Consider the following 5,849-nt stretch of genomic DNA (forward strand, 5'->3'; position numbering starts at 1 on the left):
CCATGTTGTACATTATATCCCCATGACTTATTTATAACTGGAAGTTTTGTACACTTTGAAGTTTCACCCATTTTGCTCACCCTCCAACTGCCCACCACCACCACCTCTGGTAACTACCGAACTATCTTTTGTATATCCTATCCTATCTATGAATTCAGTTTTATGGGGATTTTTTTGGGGGGAGGGTTTAGATTCCGCATTTATGGATCATATGGTATTTGTCTTTATGCCAGATTTCACTTAGTGTAATGCCCTGAAGTCCCATCCATATTGTAGCAAGTGGCAATATTTCATTCTTTATTGTGGCCAAATAATATTCCATTGTATCAATCAGTCAGTTCAGTCGTTCAGTCGTGTCCGACTCTTTGCGACCCCATGAATCACAGCACGCCAGGCCTCCCTGTCCATCACCAACTCCCGGAGTTCACTCAGACTCACGTTCATCGAGTCGGTGAATCCATCCAGCCATCTCATCCTCTGTCGTCCCCTTCTCCTCCTGCCCCCAATCCCTCCCAGCATCAGGGTCTTTTCAAATGAGTCAACTCTTCGCATGAGGTGGCCAAAGTACTGGAGTTTCAGCTTCAGCATCTGTCCTTCCGATGAACACCCAGGACTGATCTCCTTTAGGATGGACTGGTTGGATCTCCTTGCAGTCCAAGGAAGGGACTCTCAAGAGTCTTCTCCAACACCACAGTTCAAAAGCATTAATTCTTTGACGCTCAGCTTTCTTCACAGTCCAACTCTCACATCCATACATGACCACTGGAAAAACCATAGCCTTGACTAGACGGACCTTTGTTGGCAAAGTAATGTCTCTGCTTTTCTTTTTTTTTTTTTTTTATTCTTCTTTTATTTCTAAATTTTTAAAAGAAAATCCATCCTGAACCCTCCTCCCTCCTCCCTCCCCATACCATCCCTCTGGGTCATCCCAGTGCACCAGTCCCAAGCATCCAGCATCGTGCATTGAACCTGGACTGGCATCTCGTTTCATACATGACATTTCACATGTTTCAATGCCATTCTCCCAAATCTTGCCACCCTCTCCCTCTCCCACAGAGTCCATAAGCCTGTTCTATACATCAGTGTCTCTTTTGCTGTCTCGTATACAGGGTTATCGTTACCATCTTTCTAAATTCCATATATATGCGTTAGTATACTGTATTGGTGTTTGTCCTTCTGGCTTACTTCACTCTGTATAATAGGCTCCAGTTTCATCCACCTCATTAGAACTGATTCAAATGTATTCTTTTTAATGGCTGAGTAATACTCCATTGTGTATATGTACCACAGCTTTCTTATCCATTCATCTGCTGATGGACATCTAGGTTGCTTCCATGTCCTGGCTATTATAAACAGTGCTGCGATGAACATTGGGGTACGCGTGTCTCTTTCCCTTCTGGTTTCCTCAGTGTGTATGCCCAGCAGTGGGATTGCTGGATCATAAGGCAGTTCTATTTCCAGTTTTTTAAGGTATCTCCACACTGTCCTCCATAGTGGCTGTACTAGTTTGCATTCCCACCAACAGTGTAAGAGGGTTCCCTTTTCTCCACACCCTCTCCAGCATTTATTATTTGTAGACTTTTGGATCGCAGCCATTCTGACTGGTGTGAAATGGTATCTCATAGTGGTTTTGATTTGCATTTCTCTGATAATGAGTGATGTTGAGCATCTTTTCATGTGTTTGTTAGCCATCTGTATGTCTTCTTTGGAGAAATGTCTATTTAGATCTTTGGCCCATTTTTTGATTGGGTCATTTATTTTTCTGGAGTTGAGCTGGAGGAGTTGCTTATATATTTTTCAATATGCTATCTAGGTTGGTCATAACTTTCCTTCCAAGGAGTAAGCGTCTTTTAATTTCATGGCATTTTATATATTTACATTTTCTTTATCTGTCAACTGATGGACACTTCGATTGTTTACATATCTTGGCTACGGTAAATAATGCTGCAGTGAACAACAAGGTGCATGTATCTTTGCAATTTAGCATTTTCATTTTCTTCAGATAAATACCCAGAACTTGAATTGCTGGACCGTAGCTTAGATGGTAAAGAATCTACCTACAATGCAATCTATCCCTGGGTTGGGAAGATCCCCTGGAGGAGGGCATGGCAATCCACTCCAGTATTCTTGCCTGGAGAATCCGCATGGACAGAGGAAACTGGTGGGCTACCGTCAATGGGATCGCAGAGTTGCATACAACTGAGCGACTAAGCACATGGTAATTCTGTTTTTAATCTTTTGAGGAAGCTCCACACTGTTTTCCATGATGGTTGCACTAATTTACATTCCCAAGAACAGTGCACAAGTGTTCCCTTTTCTCGACCTCCTTGCCAACATGTACTCTCGGCCTTTTGATGATAGCCATTCTGATGGGTCTGAGATGTTATCTCCTTGTGGTTTTGATTTGCATTTCCCTGATGATTAGTGATGTTGAGCAGAAAACTTTAAATTACACAGTGTCTTGTCTTGTGTTTCTGTTGGATGGCACTGCTCTAGAGGTATATGGGGTGGTTCGTGGTATGACAGCACAGAAGTAGATTTCATCTCATGACTATGGGCTTCTTCTTTAAGGCATAAGAGACCAAGTTTTAAGACTGTCAGTTCTGGTAACTTTCTATTCCTATGCTTTAGTCTTGGCCTCTATAGCAGCCCCCCTGTTCATTCTTTTCATTCCTCTCTATATTCTGTTCGTTGCACCCCCACCAGATTAACTTTTAGGAAATCCTTTGTATACATTTTCTTTTTCATGATCAAAAAAATTACCACCTGGGAAGTTTGCAGGTTTCCAGGTTTGCAGAAATCCAGGTTTCCCAGAAATTCTGTATGGGTAGGTTGGGGGCAGGACTGACACTTTGCATATTAACAGATATCCCAGATTGGCCTTATGCAGAAGGCCTGGGGAACACTGGCCTGTAGGATTAAGCCAATTCCTCAAAATATTTCTCAAGGCTCTTTTTATCTTCATAAACTGGTTAGTCTAATCTGTCTTAGAGAGAATGGGAAGCAAATACCTAGATATCCTTTGCAAGAGAATCAGCCTCTGTCCTGAGCAGCTTTGATTGAGGGCAGGTAGTTGAGCCCTACTGAGTGACTTCACTTTCACTTTTCACTTTCATGCATTGGAGAAGGAAATGGCAACCCACTCCAGTGTTCTTGCCTGGAGAATCCCAGGGACGGGGGAGCCTGGTGGGCTGCCATCTATGGGGTTGCACAGAGTTGGACACAACTTAGCAGCAGCAGCAGCAGCAGTTGAGCCCTAAAGTTATCTCCAGTTCTGTGATTCTTTGACCCTAAACCTAATCATGATTATTTACATCCTCGGAGTAATTTTTCCAAGCGTTAGCCTGAATTTGAGGAAGTCAGCCTCTTCGATGCTGCATTCTGTAGTGCTGACATCACAGTATAAATCAATATGAACCAAGACAGTTTTGACATGTGCCCTTTTCCACAAATTATTTTCCTTGCTTTTCTACTGATTAGCTCCAGGCATCATTAGGGATGTTCATGTCAGGACTTTACACTCTCATTCTAATAGATAAAGATGATGACATTGTAGACTGACAAGCTGAAGGCCATATTTGGCTCAGGGAAACATTTTGATTTTTCTGCATGGTTGCTGTTATTCACTGCATGCGGGTGTATGTGTGTGTGTGTGTGTGTGTGTGCTCAGTCGCTCAGTCATGTCCGATTCTTTGTGACCCCATGGACTGTAGCTTGTCAGGCCCTTCTGTCCAGGGATTTCCCAGGCAAGAATACTGGAGTGAGTTGCCATCCCTCCTCCGGGGGATCTTCTTGACCCAGCGATTGAACCCACATCTCTTATGTCTCCTGCCTTAATCCCACACGACTAGTGTTCTTATAGAAGGAAAATATACCAGAGATTAATCTCTTTGTGAGCACACAGCAAGCTGGGAAAGAGGTCTCATCAGAAACCAACCTGTCAGCCCCTTGTTCGTGGTCTCCCAGCATCTCGAGCTGTGAGAAAAAGAAATGTCTGTTGTCTGTCAACAAACTGGGTGGCTTAAACAACAGACATTTATTTTTCTCACAGCTGGCAAGCTACGCCAATACATAAAATTTGGGAGAGTGCCTATAAAAGTCTGAATTTCTCTTGAAAAACTATAAGATCTGGTACCAGTTAGCTAGAGATGAGTAGTCATTTGTCTTCACTCCCCATCTCTCCACAGTCTCCACAAGCCCCTCTTGTCTCCCAGACATGGAGGCTAACGGTCAATTGGCAATTGTATCAGTATTATGACCTTTAATCTAGCTCTTATCATTCATTTACATTACTTACCTTCAGATCAGTCCAGTCGCTCAGTTGTGTCTGACTCTTTGCGCCCCCAGAACTGCAGCACGCCAAGCTTCCCTATCCATCACCAACTCCCGGAGCCTGCTCAAACTCATGTCCACCCTACCATTGTGAATTTAGGTTTGCAACTGATATTGTAACTAATCTACTGACAAAGATCAGTTTTCTTCCAATAATGAAGGAGGACTTGCACTGAACTATCCACACTATCTTATCCGAACTCCCTTTTGATAGACGGTCTTTCTTTATGGGGACACTACCCAGCTGTAGATTCTGTATATATATGAACCACACTGAAATACACTATTATACCTGTCTATCATGAAAATAAATTAGGACATAAATCTAAATTGTAATGACAAATCTCAACTCTGAACACCATGAACCAATTACATAATTTGCAAAGGATGTCTTTTATCAACTAATAAATCAGGGTGGTATGAACTGGCAAAAGAAAAGCTCCCTTTTGTCTTGACAGATGTAAATAAAGAGTAAATTACTTTTACCTGAAAATTTGAAAATAATGGATTTGGAGTATTAGGATTCTATCTGTTACATGATTTCAAGTCATGTAACATCAGTCATGACAGTTACATCAGAAGCATATTGAAATATTAACTTTATATCTTGCATTTATAGAAATTAAAGCATGAGACATTTTAAGAAGCAGAAAATACAATAACCATTTGTCAGAGAAAATGGGAGCAGAATCTGGAGACACAGAAAGTAGAATGGAGGAAAAGCAGGGAAAGTAATTGCTTGAATGAGGGGAAATTAATGTAACAGAGGAAAGAAAAAATCACAAAGAAGAAAAACATGATGCTTTAAAGGAGAATAGAAGTTTATGAAACTGTACTATATTTATTTATTGATTGGGGGTGTATTTCCATTAGACTAATTCAAGCAAAATATATAAAGAGACAGTAAATCACAATAATGTTTGTCTTAGGGATCTACAGCAATAAACAAATGAATGGATCAAAATCATTCTTCTCTTTTCAAAACAACAATGCTGTATAAAGCAATCTGTCAGTGACTTTTGAGCTATTTTATTTGTTTTCAGTGCCCTTGGAATAGAATTCAGCTGTTAAGACAAAAATAAAAGTTCAGAATTTACTATGGGCCATTTCAGCATGCATCAAGTATTGCTGTTGCTGTTCAGTCGCTAAGTCATGTCTGACACTTTGTGACCCCGTGGACTGCAGCATGCCAGCCTTCCCTGTCCTTCGCTATCTCCCAGAGTTTCCTCAAACTCATGTCCATTTAATCAGTGATGCCATCCAACCATGTCATCCTCTGGTGCCCTCTTCTCCTCCTGCCCTCAATCTTTCCCAGCAAGTTCACTGTATATACTTCAAGTATGCTTCAAGTATACTGTACTATTCTTAGCTGTAGTTGAAAGCTATTACAAATGTCTGTTTTGTAGATTAAAATATATTATAGGATTTTAGGTGCTGAAACAAACTATTCTTATTTTATATATAAAAACTTATTTATTTTAGGTATGTTCATGGCATCTGATCCCATCACTTCAAGG

Source organism: Bos grunniens, chromosome 13, assembly GCF_055505025.1.
Source record: "Bos grunniens cultivar Pamir isolate PY7600 chromosome 13, Bosgru_T2T1.0, whole genome shotgun sequence".
Classification (NCBI taxonomy): domain Eukaryota; kingdom Metazoa; phylum Chordata; class Mammalia; order Artiodactyla; family Bovidae; genus Bos; species Bos grunniens.